The sequence below is a fragment of the Grus americana genome, chromosome 5 (assembly GCF_028858705.1).
Source record: "Grus americana isolate bGruAme1 chromosome 5, bGruAme1.mat, whole genome shotgun sequence".
Lineage (NCBI taxonomy): Eukaryota > Metazoa > Chordata > Aves > Gruiformes > Gruidae > Grus > Grus americana.
In genome coordinates this window covers 11,018,655-11,032,141 of record NC_072856.1, presented here as the reverse complement: position 1 = coordinate 11,032,141, position 13,487 = coordinate 11,018,655, and the positions used below count along the sequence as shown (strand labels likewise).

The 13,487-nt window shown below is 40.7% G+C and overlaps 1 protein-coding gene across 7 annotated transcripts in view; it reads left to right on the top strand.

Moving 5' to 3' along the window:
- The first annotated feature begins 204 nt into the window (after nt 1-204).
- TEAD1 (TEA domain transcription factor 1) overlaps nt 205-13,487 on the top strand; it is a 163,936-nt gene continuing 150,653 nt past the window's right edge. For 3 of the 7 annotated variants that reach the window (XM_054826612.1, XM_054826611.1, XM_054826609.1), the window contains exons 1-2: nt 249-527; nt 1,145-1,279. The gene's annotated coding sequence lies outside the window, so the exon portion shown is untranslated. Of the gene's footprint in view, nt 528-1,144; nt 1,280-13,487 lie in introns of all 7 variants that reach the window. The other 4 variants (XM_054826608.1, XM_054826607.1, XM_054826606.1 and 1 more) reach the window with 3 other exon arrangements.

Sequence of the window (13,487 nt, the reverse complement as noted above, 5' to 3'; positions counted from 1 at the left end):
TCCCCATTGCACGGCACTTGCAGACCCCGTTGCGGGACCCCGTTGCACAGCACCGCAGACGCCCGACAAGCGGGTGGCAGCGGTGCAGTGCCCCAAGCTCCCCTTCCCCTCCCGCTGGGCCCCCTCCCGCGGGCTCCCCTATGAGGTCAGCGCGGCGCAGAGGCCCCGCCCGCCGCCCCGCCCGCCCGCGGCCGCAGGGGGCGGCGGGCCGCGCTCCGCCCCGCGGCCGCCCCGCTCCCGCGTTCATTTCATTCCTCCCCTCATTCCGCGCATTCCTCGCATCGCTGGCGCCGCGCAGCCCGGCCGGGAGCCCGGCCCGCCCCGCCGCCGGCCGGGCAGCAACTCATCCTCCGAAGGCTCCGTCCGCCGGCCCGCGGCAACCTACCGCCGCGGTATAAATAGCCAAGCGGCGGATTAAAAATAGGCGCGGGGCCATAAATAGCCGGGGCGGCCCGGGGGCGGCGGGCGAAGTTTGCCGTCGGAGTGCGGCGCGCTGGCGGTGCGCGGAGGGGGGCCGCAGCGCGGAGGTAAGAGGGGGCCGAGGGCGCGCATGCCGCGCCGCCGGCGCTTTGTGCGGTGGGGCGGGGGGTCGGTCCCGGCCGGGGTCGGCCCGGGGGGCCGGCGCCCCCGCAGGTGCCGGGGCAGGCGGGAGAGGGGCCGCGGCAGGGGAACAAGTTGTTTCCCGCGGAGTTTCTGCCGCTGCGGGGCCGCGGCCGGAGCTGCAACAGGCGGCTGCTGCCCGCCCCGCGCCGCTCCGCTCCCCCTCGCCGCCGCCGCCGCTGCTCGCACTTAGTTGCCTGAGTCACTGCTCTGCAGCCGGGCGCGCACACACACGCGCGCACACACACACACACACACACGCGCTCTCTCTCTCTCTCTCTCACACACGCGCGCACCGATCCTTGGCATTTTTCACATTTTTTTCCACGGGGAAGCAAGAAGTTAGGAGCAGTCCTGGGCTCGCCGCAGACGCTCGCAGCCCTCAGGAGCAATCCCCCGGCGGTGCGGGCTGCCGAGCGGCCCGGCCTGGCTCGGAGCTCTGCTCGGTGCGCTGCCCCGAGTTTTGCTTTCCATCCCCCTTTTATTTTCCTCTAAAAGATGAAAGAAGGAATGTCCTTTTTCGCTGCTTCTTCTCCTTCTCCAGAGCTGCCGCTGCTGCTGGTTAATTGCACATTCAAGTGGAAAATTTTCGGGAGTCAGCAGAAACATTGTATCCAAAAAAGACAAAGTCGCAGTTACAACAACACCGAGGAGATTGTCCCTGGAAAACTTCCTTTCGGTAGGAACCATAGGGTTTTTTTACTTATCCGTAACGTTTTAAAGAGATCTATTCTACAGATGTCCACAGTGCTGATGCGGAGGGCCGGTGGCAGCCTTTGTTCACAGAAGGAACGTTTTCAAAGGAAGTACACTTCTAAGGGGGAGGGAAAAAGTTATACAGTACGGCTTTTGTAACAAAATTAAAACAAAGCGGCCCCCTCCAAAAAGCTAAATACAAACAATGAGGAGAAATAAAGCTACGGGGGGGAAAAAATCTCTCTTTTTACCAAGTAAAAAAGTTTGTGCTCCTAACTGGTTGAACATAATCCTAGTCATGATTTTTCTCCTCTTGAAATCTGTTTTAAGTTGAATGGTGTTACAGTATAAAAATATTTATGAAACAATGAAATACCAGCCACCCATGTTTCTCAGGAGAGTTGTTAACTTATTAGAAACAAGTGCCTGCCTTTGATATGAAGAAATGAAAAGTGACCTCCAGAAGTGCCGGAAAGTTAGGGAGCAGTTCTGCTCTACGTTCTTTGAATGTAAATGGCTCCCAATATTTTTTAACTGTTCGTGGTTGAACACCATCTGGGAAAGAAAGGCCGAGAAACATCAGATTGTACTGGCATCTTCTGACGTAAAATAGTGTATTAAGAAATGTAAGCTGAAATGGCAGAGCCTCAGGGAAAAAAGGTACCTCTACCACTGTAGTCCTGTCTAACAGAAGCATATTTGCTTTCCCTTAGCGCTGATAAAGTTTAAAAACGCAATATTGCCAGTTAGCGGTTTTACAGAGATATCTAACCTAGATAATGGCAAAGTTTGGAGCTGTACTGATAAAATACTGTTTTCTCTAACTGAATGTTCAGTTATTATGCAGTACATCTAATATGGAAATCTCTGTGGGAATGCCTCTTACAGGAAAATTCATGTAAATAACTAAGTGCTACCTGCAATTGAATATGAAAACAAAAATGATTATAATTACATTAGGACTTAATTTAAAATTATGTAGGATTCTTCTTATAACCCTAGATTGGTAATGTGTGTCTGTAATGTATGATATATTTGTCTCTATAAATAGTTGGGGAATACCATTACAGGGATATTAGATTGTACTGATGGTTAGATGATGCTATCAAAAATGACATAGACCTGTATATTAAATTACTTCTGGGGGCGGGAGGGAAGCTTGCATGTTTGTTTGTATATATGTGTGTGTGTATATATATTTATATGCATATTTATATACACATATGCATGCTTTATTTGGGAATAGAAATACAGGAATTAATACAGTGAATGTTCTTAAAAGACAAAATTGAAGATTTTCTATTTAAGTCACATTTTGAACTTGCAGATTTTTAAAATCAACTTTTTGAAATTATTTTCATTAAGGGTAAACTTCTGTTTATCATCTTCATGGTAAAACACATCTCTTCGCACTGCACTGACTTTTAATTAGGTCATAAGGCGTTTTGTACACCAGTAGGGATAATTCTACATTTTGTTTGCTGCAGGCTTTTATGAACTGACCAAGCAGAAATTTTAGATGCAAAGGATTTATTTCAATTTTTCTTCTTGGTAATCTAGAAAAACCTTTGGAAAGTACTTTATTGCCAAACATGTTAGGTGTATTTTGAGCATCGATTTTACATACGCAGTTTTGGTGAAGTAAATATTATTAGCCTTCACACTCAGGAGAGAGTAACAACAGCTCTTGAGATTCAAATTATGGTTTTATATTCTGTATAGTTTCTTAGTGCTGAGTGGGATGTATGCAAGCAGTGAAGCAGAGGAAAAATTTTGATTTGACAGGAGTCTTAATAAAGACAGCCTCTGCTTAAAGGAGTTTTAATTAAACAGCTAAAAAAGAACAACAGAAACTTAATTATGAGCTAGACCCGCCATGAATCTCCAGCTGAGCAATGATAGCGTATCGTGATGTGTGGAGATGCATGAGCATACGTGTAACATGTTTGGTATAATTTGTAACTAGTGATTTTTTTTTTAATTGTTGTTGCTGGACGGTGTAGTGGTTTTGGATATTGTTAAAGTGGTTTTTAGGCTTGCTTTGTCCATGCCTGAAAAAGTTAAGCTCAGTGAAGTCACATGTAGAGGAAAAATGCTTTCTTCCTTCTTTTTTTTTAAGCTACCTTTGTATATCATATTGTAAACAAACTTTCAAGATATAGTACAGGCAAAAGAGTAAGAAAGACTTCTGAACCTAGAGGGAAATTCTGGTGCCTTTCACATAATAAAAAGTGGAAGGTAAAAATATATAATTGTGTATTATGATATAGCTGTCAATTTTCAATCTATAAAGTAGGATGGCTACACTGTTGGAACAATTTCAGTAGAAGTAATCTGATTTTATTGGAAAGTGCCTAAGACTGTTTCCAAAACACAAAGATCTTGTGTAGAGTTCTGCGTGTGTGTGTGAGAGAAGGTTACCTTCAAACATTACGTTTTGAATGCATGGTTTCTGACTGTATATAGACACGCATACATCACTTTCTTTATCTGGTATTTCTTTGTGATGTTAATATTAATGCTATATCTTTCCAGAGATGCTTTAAAAACTGTCTTTTTGAAGTGATTCCATTTATTTAAGAAGAAAAGGTTTGCTAGATCCAATTGTTACTCAGGTTAAAGTGACTGGGATGACTCATAGGAATAAACGTTCACTGGATCAAATACTAAGATACAGCATATGCTTTATGTGCATGGTTAGTGTGATATTTGATGTCTAAAGAAGGACATAGGTGCTATTCTGTGTCTTTGATTAAAAAGTATCAGATTTGGCACACATGCTTTTTCAAATTTTTGTACGGGGCTTATGTTCTACTTTGCTTGTAATCTGCATGAAACTTGCAGGCAAATTTCTATTAAAAGTTGGTTGCTCATTCCATTTCTGCTCTTATTCACAGTATGTGCAAATATGAGGTGAGGGCTGATTTTTAAAAAGCCGATCTAAATTCAGGTTAATTCCATTGACTTCATATGGCCTCTTTCTGTATTACGTTGGCTGTAATGAGGGTGCAAACTGGCCCTTTAAACATAATTTTGAAATCCACAGTTCATCAGAGGGATCTACCTTTGCATGAGAGAAATAGTAGTTACTTATTTCTGGGATTTGAGATTTAATTACTGTTTTGTCACCATGTAGCACTTTGCCATTAGTGCTTGCCTCAAGTAGGAATGTTTTATATTCTTAAACTACAGCCATTTACTATTAAAAAAAAATAATTTAAGTGAGTCTCAACAAAATTTTAGACCCTGCAAGACGTAAATCATCTCCCTGAAAGAAACGGCTGTTTGAGGTTTTGTGGCAGTTTATGCGAGTACTGTATAATTTAAATTGTATCCTGTGATATATGAACGGATTAATGGCATTATTTATTGTAAAGCCAACCAACTCTAAGCCACGCTGAAGACACATTTTTAGAAGAAAAATCTCTGCAATAAATTCCCACTTTATGATCATATCTTGCTCTCTGTTCTTGCACAAAACTCCTTTTGACTTTTGCAAGTGGAACAAGGATGGAATAATATTTCCTGGAATAATTTTGTGTTTGGTTTTAATGATTGCTCATTTCCAAAACATAAGAGAGTGAAAAGTTGCAGAGTGAAAAGTTGCAGACTTCAGTCCTTTGAGGCACCAACTTCAAATCTGTTCCTCAGATCTGTTGCATAAAATTCAGCTAGGAGTTTTCCAATTTAATACCTGAAACCTTTCTTGGTTTTGTATGAAAACCTGATCCCGCTGCAATCACTGTGAGTTTTATCTTGTTACTGGTAGTCAAAATTTCTTTCTGTGTTGATGCAGATTCAGCAACTTTTATACTGTATCAGGTTATTAAAGTTCCACCAGAATTATACTAATTTTAAAATACAGAGATTGAAGAAGTGGAGGGAAGAGAAAGAAGGCAATGAGCCTGTATAAAAATTTGGCTCCTAACAGCTAATTTGAGATATTCTACACAGGAAGTATATGAATGTCTCAGAGTAACCTGTCATGCACTACATGCCCTTATTTGTTAGACAAATTTTTGTACATACGTCAAGAACACGATGAAAATCTGCAGAGTGTGTAAAGGGTTTATAGATGCTTGCCTGGTTGGTGCAGGGCTGCAACCCCATTTCCTAGTCCCTCCAGCTTGTGACTGGGTTTGTCAGAGGCTGCACAGGCAGCCCATTTTAGTTTGGCTCCCGTCCAGTTGAAGGTATCACCTACAACTTTTTGTTCTTTGTCTTCTAGTCATTGTTTACTGGAACAACGTGATTACTCCCTCTGCATCCTGTTGCACCTTTCCAAATGGCCTTCTTAGATTTCTAGCTCTTATTAGCTTTTCGCTAAACTTTCGAGTCGGAGATAGTCTGTGCGGCAGCAGAAGCATATGAGCACAAAATACAAGTTTATTTGCTAGCAGGTCAGAAGGTAGAATGTGAAAGCTCAGTGTGCTTGGAGGGGGAAGGGGAGGAAAGTTTAGGATTATGTGTAAAACTATTAAAATGCTATTGACTGGGAATCTAAAACAATGACGAGTGCTGTTGTTTTTACAGATACATGAACTGAAAACTGCTGCTAATGATGGGAAATGTTAATTATGTGAGAACATATTGAACTTATATTCTCTGGCATGAACTTTTTTAAATGCATCAACTGTGCTGCCTTTTATGCGCACAGCTTTCTAATTATCATAATTCAGTACAGCTCTGGCTTTTGGAAAGAGTTCAAGTGCAATCTCAACTTAACATGAAAGGAGGTTTTTTTTTTTTTAACTGAGAATGTTCAAGAACAATTTGAAAAGATAATCTAAAAATGCTACGTACTTAGCTGGGTATAAGTCAGAAAATAAATATGTTCCCATAACTGTCTATCAAAACAGAACAGATTATTAGAACAGAAAGTTATCTATTTTTCTCATTATGTCTTTCATACTCCTACAGAACACAACTAAACCCACATTTTCATAATTGAATACCATAGACAGATCTACTATATATTGATTGACAGTAGTTTTTGTCAATTTTTGAAATGATTGAGTGGATTACTCTGTTGTTCTTAAAAGATTTTTCCTGAAATAGTATGCAAGTAACAAAGATTTCCTTTTCTTAAATAAAGCAAGAAGACAACTTTCATGATTTTTTTTTTTTTGTATTAACTGATTGTGTTTCTGTAACATATTAAAGTCGCATTGTAAATCTTCCTTATCTGTCAGTATTCACACCTTGTCTTCGTGGAGCTTGAGGGGGTTGTAAATATCAGGTCCTTCTAAAGCTTTCAAAAACATTTTTTGTGTTTTTTTAACAAAAAAGTAACAATTTTTTTTTTCATTTAACTTGTACTCTAAATTATCCTTTCACAGATTTTTTTTTTTTCCTATGTGATCAAATTGTTAGTTTCCACACCCCCCCCCCCCTATTTTACTCAGCTTCTATCTTAAAAAGACTCGGATTATTTTTTTTTCATACTTGTCTTTTCCTTTACTACAGTACATGCTACATTTCTAAAATGCAAAGAAAGCCCCAGTGAAATAAAATGACTTCATTTGAGCTGGCACTTAAGAGCAGAATTCACTTCCATAGTGCTGAAATAAAAGAAGCCAAGTGTTTTAAATAGCCACTCCCCTAGGCCAGAGTGTTTTTAGAAAAGCTCATTGTCTAGATTTGAGCTGTAGCAGTATGCCTGCCTCTGTTAAATCTCCTGATCCAGACAGCTCGATTTCTAAAGTTGACATCTGGTTTACTCTTTGTTCACCTGTTTAAAAAAAATGCAAATAGGCAAGTGTGCCATTGCCCTAGAGCTCTGCAAAAAAAATAAAAATGCTGTTGACAGTTTGTCAAATAGTGCTTCCAGTCTAAGACTGCAGTAGCCTATTGTTATGCCAGCAACAGGCAACAGAAGTTGTGGCACCATATGGCTAGTATATCCTTCAGATAAGCTATCTGTTAATTTAGCTTATCAGTAGCATTTTGATATGCTTCATGTTTGAATCACCAACCAGTATGGCCTTGGGTATTTTTGGTGCCAAATTATTCCTTAACATTATAGACATCGCAGTTATTCCCTTGGTGGAATCTCTCTCCATTCATTCACCTCATGGTGCCCTGAACAATGGTGCTTGTTTTTGGAATTAGCTGGCATGTTTTTTTACATGGTTGTCTTTCTGATGGGAGATTATAATTCAGGAGTGACATTTCGGTTTTGAGGGGAGAAAATGTCAGAACAGACTTTAGGAGAAAAGGTAAATTCATAGAGGTTTAATGGATTAAAGCCTCTGTTATGTGTATCTCAATTAAAAAATATATAGTGTTTGGAGGCATTAATTTATGGGAGAAAGGAAATTTTGTTCATATTTAATCCACCACCACCACCATGCATACATACTTTTTGTCCTAAAGGTGGTTTACAGTTTAAAATAAAAGGCAAAACTCTGTAAACGGTTTCATTTTCCACATCCCTGATTTTTACCGTTATTCTTTCAAAAAAAATTAACCTTTGAAAAGAATTGTGTCCCTATATCTGCTGTCAGCTGATCTTTGAAGAATTTTACTTTTTTATTTCTGCTTTTGCACGATCAACTGAAAGCCTTGTAGAACACTTGAAGATTCAATGGAAGTTTCCTCATCTTCACTCCCCACCCCTGACTTTCTTTGGCCATAATTATTTTGTCGCAGGAAAGGTCTCAAACCATAAATACAGTCTTCCATTCAGTGCCGCAGTGATGTCTTTAGGGTCGGATCTGTCTGCATTGCTCTCTGACCTTGTAGCACATTCCTCTGTGTCTTCTGCCCTACAGGCTATGTCTTGCTGTTCCTTACAGGGCAGCGCATCTGCCTCTGGTTGCATGGACCCTCCTCTTTCCTCAGATATGCACTTACTTGCTCTGGGGCAGCACTTGATTGAGCTCTCCTTCCTTTGGACCATGGTGGCTTTTTCTTTACCTCCTTTTGCTATCTATATTGCCAGGCCCTCCTTATCCTGTATCTTCTGCTGCTGCCCATGGTCTCTTTGCCCATCCCAGTCACCATGCTGCTTCTACTCCTTCCTCATTCTGGCTATTGGAAAGAAAGGACCACTTGTGCTTGTACAATGCCTTTCATGTCCAGGATCATTAATGACAAATAAAAGAACGAGATTCTCTCTCCAAGAATGTTACAATCATCTTCTAAATCTGTTTGCTGACACCAATTTTTTAGTAATGAAAGGAGGTCAAAGAGAAGAAGATTTTTCTCCTCTCCTTTCGGAACAGAGTAATATGATGGTCTGGGACAGCGGCCATTCTTTAATGGCCCACTGAAGTCCACCCAGAGAAACTGCATGGAAAAATGCAGGAGCTAGCAGAGCACCTAGAGGCCAGCCAGGTGAGTGGTGAAGTGAGAGGTGATGCTCCCACCTTACCGCTGTGCTCAAGTTGACATGGATACCTGCAGAAAATGAGAAAGGTTTTCTGCACTTGGCTTGGCATCTAAGACTGCTAACAAGAGGCTTTTAGTTTCTTTGCAGGGACATGAAATCCTAGTGTCTGTCTACTCAGAGCTGGTTTGGGGATCACCTCAAATTTTAAATCTGTTTCAAATTCAGATTTAGAGTTCAGGTCGACGATGTGACTTGGATGCAGTTGGGTGATAACAGCATTTTTTCTCTTTTGGCTCATGCAGATTAGACCTGTGATATCTCATTCTGGTGTGATGGGGGGAAGGTAAATGAAGGGGGGGGGAAGGAGAGGTATTGAGGTTTCGTTCTCTGTAAGGCATGTGCACATCTTCCCTATAAGTAATTTCTAAGTGCTTAACGGTGAAAGGCAATTTTCAGTCCACTAATGTATCTAGTTCTCACCCATAATGAGTATGGTTGTCTTTGAACCGATGGGGCCATTAAAACAAACAAATCTATGTTTATTTAGTACAGTAAGATGCATCTCTCATATGGTTGTGGGTTGTTTTGTTTTTTTTTTTTTGATTAAACTTCAGAGCCTGTGAAGTTTTACTAGATTTGGTATTTGATTGACTTGCCTTTACTAGTGTTTTGTTGGTTCCAGTTATTGTTTTGTGATAGGAAATCCATAGCTCCAAATAATGTGCATTTTGCTCTTTAAATTGACTATTATTTATGCATAGTGATTTCTTGCTCTGCTTCTTGGCATATTTACTATATGCTTACTGACCAGTTGTAGATAAGCAGTTGAAGGGGCACATTTGCAAGACAATTTTAAAATATGCAGCTTCCTATACCAATTCACTTTAGCCTCTAGCATTAGTAATATTTTTTGTTGGTGAAACAATGACCCATAAATAACTTTATCTTCCAAAATCTCTAAAAATAATACAAAGAAGTCCAAAGGGTAGTAGAATTATCATAGTTCTTGGTTGCTTGGAAAATTAACTAATATTCTGGCCTCTGAGATTTTGGAAACAAATTAAAGAACTCTTTTAGGTAGCAGGCTGCTTTTAATGGTTCTTCTGTATTAAGGAAAGTACAGTATTGTAGGTTATTTATTTCTGGGCATGCAGTACAGGGTGAAGAGCCTGCAATTCAGCTAGCAATGCCTCTGTGCCCTGAGGTAAACTCTATTTCACAAAGGGAATTTTGATTATGGTCTACTGCTCTGTAGCATAGTGGAGGCTTCAAGAGGCAAGTGGTAAATGCTACCAAAGAAAAGCTGGATTGGAGCCACTGACGTCATCTAAGTAAATCTGCTGTAGGACTATAGCCATAAAATGACTGCCAGCCACTGAGCGCACTTTGGCCTTTTCTTGTCAACTGTTTTAACTGCTGGGTTTTTTTTTTTTTTTTCCTCCAAGCAACATGGATTTTGTTTTCTTTTTTTGTGCTAGCTGTGCACATGCTGAAATATAGAAATGCTAACATCTCTTCCCACCTGCCCGCCCCCCCCAACACTGTACATAGCATCTGAGTAGCTGCAATTTGCAGTTGAAAAATTAAAAAGTAAACCAGTACTTTTCCATACATGAGCCTCACAGAATTAAGCTTCTATCTCAAGCTATTTTTTAGATGCAAGAGCCTGGCGGTTCAAGTTACAGCATACTGATGAGATTTGTGTTGTGGGCAAAAAGCATTTTGATGCACTGGAGGGCATGCTTCCCTCTGGAAGAAGTAAACGTGTAAAAATGGCTGGTTGTGAATTCTGAATTAGCACAAAACGCATGTGTGTTTGAGCGCTTACAATCCAGTGTTAGTCATTGCTTTATGATTGACCTCTGAGGCTTCAGTCACCCCCGAAACAAAACTTTCCTGTTGTTTCAAACACCCAAATGTATTGTTACTAGCCGATCTTTTGATGCTACTTTTTATATACACCACGTGCATTAACAATAGTAGCTCTAGGATTCATTGATTAATATGTAGCAGTAGATACATGTGTGCCTAAGGGTATATCTAAAAATGCAATTGCTATCCCACCTGTCCTCCCCTTGAAGTTCAGCGCTCAGGATTGCAACAAAAGTACTTGGGTTTTTGACACTGGATTTTGAATTCATTGTCAACATTCTCTTTAAATGAATTTCCAGGAAGCTTAACATACTATTTTTTTTTAACAGAGAGTGCACTGTAAAACACATTTATAATTATTAGCCAGTGTGTCCTGTGACAATATTTGTTTACTTGATTTATGTACTTTTTTTTTACTTTAAAATAAAAATTAAGCATCGCTGTTTTTGAAGTTTGAGTCTCATGATCAGAAATATATTAAACCCAGTATCTTATCCATGAATCATTAGATGAGTCAGTTCCTGAAACCACTACAAGCCTCACAGTTCTTGGCTACGACTGAAAGCAGGAAATCCAGGCTTCAATAACTTCCTTTCCCAGTACTGGCTATAGCAGTGTTAGTGGTTAGTATATGCTGCTTTTGTAAGCAATAGGAAGATGTATGTCTGAGGAACAAAGGCACTCAAGTCAATTTGCTGAAACTGTTTATAATTTGTGGTCTTGATTTGAATGTCAGGATATATTGGCATATACTACATTTTGTGCTACAGTACATTTTCCAGCAGTGATATTCAGAATATGAAATAGGGGGAACGTATTATGGCACAATTCTTGGACAAAGCCCATCTAATCAGTTTACCAGAAAACAGGAAGATATTTTAGTGATATCATCCAACTCCTGAAGAGTAATGGGAACGAGAACTGAACACAGTTCAGTTATAGGAGTAAATTTAAAATGTTTATTTAGCAGTTACTTTGTTTTATGCTTGTGCAACAAACTATTTTTATTCTGTTTCAGTGCTCCAAAAGGGCTTGAAAAAAACCCAACCCAAACTTGGAACTTGTAAAATAAAAACACATGATTTGTTTTTCAGTCTCCTTTTTTGTAGTGAAAACTGTTTGCCTCCTCATAATCAAGGACACATTGATTGTCTCTGTGTCAGTGGAGCATTGTTTGCTGCAGAATCTGTCTCTTTAAACGTGGAGTGCCTGTACACTATGACATTTGTGCAAGAGGATGCACTATTTACATTTTTGAGCTAACTGGGTCAGATTCAGGTTTGGTACAATGTTGATCTTAATGTGTTTACACCTGGAAAGTATTCAACCCTTTATGTTTTTCTTAAATATTATGAAAGATAGTTTGGTATCTTGTACTTATAATTTGGTTAACTAATTAGCAGCACATAAAAGCCAAACCTACCACCTTTAATTATTCTTTTTGTTCTTCCCTCCAAACAATCATTTTTTCATAACAAACTGGGAAGAACACAAGTATTGAGAGCAATAAATTAGTGAGGCACTGCATTAAAAAGCTACTTTTGACAGCATTGGTTAAACTGTATATGCAGTATTGATTAAAAACACAGTGCTCTTCATTTAAACAGGCAGAATGGTTATTGCACATTAGGCAACAACATCTTTTGTATTAGATAATACGTGAAATTGCTTTAATAAAGCAAACTACAAGTTGGATTCTTTCTTAGCTGGTGGAGTTCACTGTTGGTAAACTGACTTCACTGTAACTAATGGCCACTTAAAGAGTGTTGGAGCCAAACGGCTGTCATCTCATGCTGATGTCCAGTGTGGTGCTGCTCGAGTCTTGTGTTTGTTAGGCAGTACAGGAAGATGATCGGGCTGGGGAAAAGGGAGGGAACACAGGCCTCCTTGAAGGCAGCCAAGTGCTGAGATCCTTTTTGTGTGGAGACCCACATCCATAATAGAGGCTTTTCCCACTCCTTCCTCTGCCTGTGCAACTCCATCCTCATGGAGTTGACCCAGAGAGGGTCAATCCCTTGCTCAGACAATGAAGTCTTTGAAGGACTGTTTTGAGTTAGAGGTGAGGTTGCCCTTGAGGGAGAGGCAGAGACTCTTCTCTCCTGGTTGACAGGTTTGTGTCAGCACAGTTTTCATGGTCACTTTTCTGATAGCCCATGCCAACTGCTCTTTTTTCCCACAGTAGGGCTGGTAGCATCCATCCAGGGACAGGACACCAGATGTGTTTCGTTATAATGGAGCTGTGCCTGAGGTGGGTTGCTGGGACTTTTGGCGCAGCAGCAAGCACCCAAGCAAGCTGCTTTGTTGACTGAGGGGGATTGGGATTTCTCACAGAATATGTAATGGGATGCTATTGAGTCATGAAGGTGCAGATAGCATTTAAAAAAATGTAAACAGAGTAACTGGTCCATAACTGCAATTCTCACAGCACCAACACCTCTGGAACAGGAAGTTTGTAAAGATCTCAGCTGTGGATACTAAACTGCCCCAAGTACCTGCTGCTCTGCTTCTGAAGGCAAGTCTACATCAGGCAAGGGGGCTCAGCACAGAGTCGTGTCACAGGCAAGCAGAGATCTGTGTCATCAAGCTTCTGCAGTGCAAAGCATCACTGGGCTTAGCACAGTGTAGCTAACTATACAGCTAGGCTGTTTTGGAGGCATGCTGGCTTGTCTCGCCCTTCCTTCTCTGTCATGTTTAAGAAAAAGGAGCAGCCTTTGAAAGAAGGGCTAGATGCTTACGTCCAGGAAGGAGGCTCCTGGGGAAGCATGCATTATTTCTTCCTTTCTCTTGGCTAGTTTAAGTGGTGCTTTATTCACAGATGCTGTGCTACAGCGCCAGCTGTTTGTGTACACAGGACAAGAAGCATCCCTCAGGTGTGTCCCCTCTGCTATGGGGAGCCAGATGCTGATGCTTTAGGGATTGCAGCGTTCAGCATCACACCACCTATTGTGGATTTAACATACTGCATTGTAATTAACTTCTTGTAATA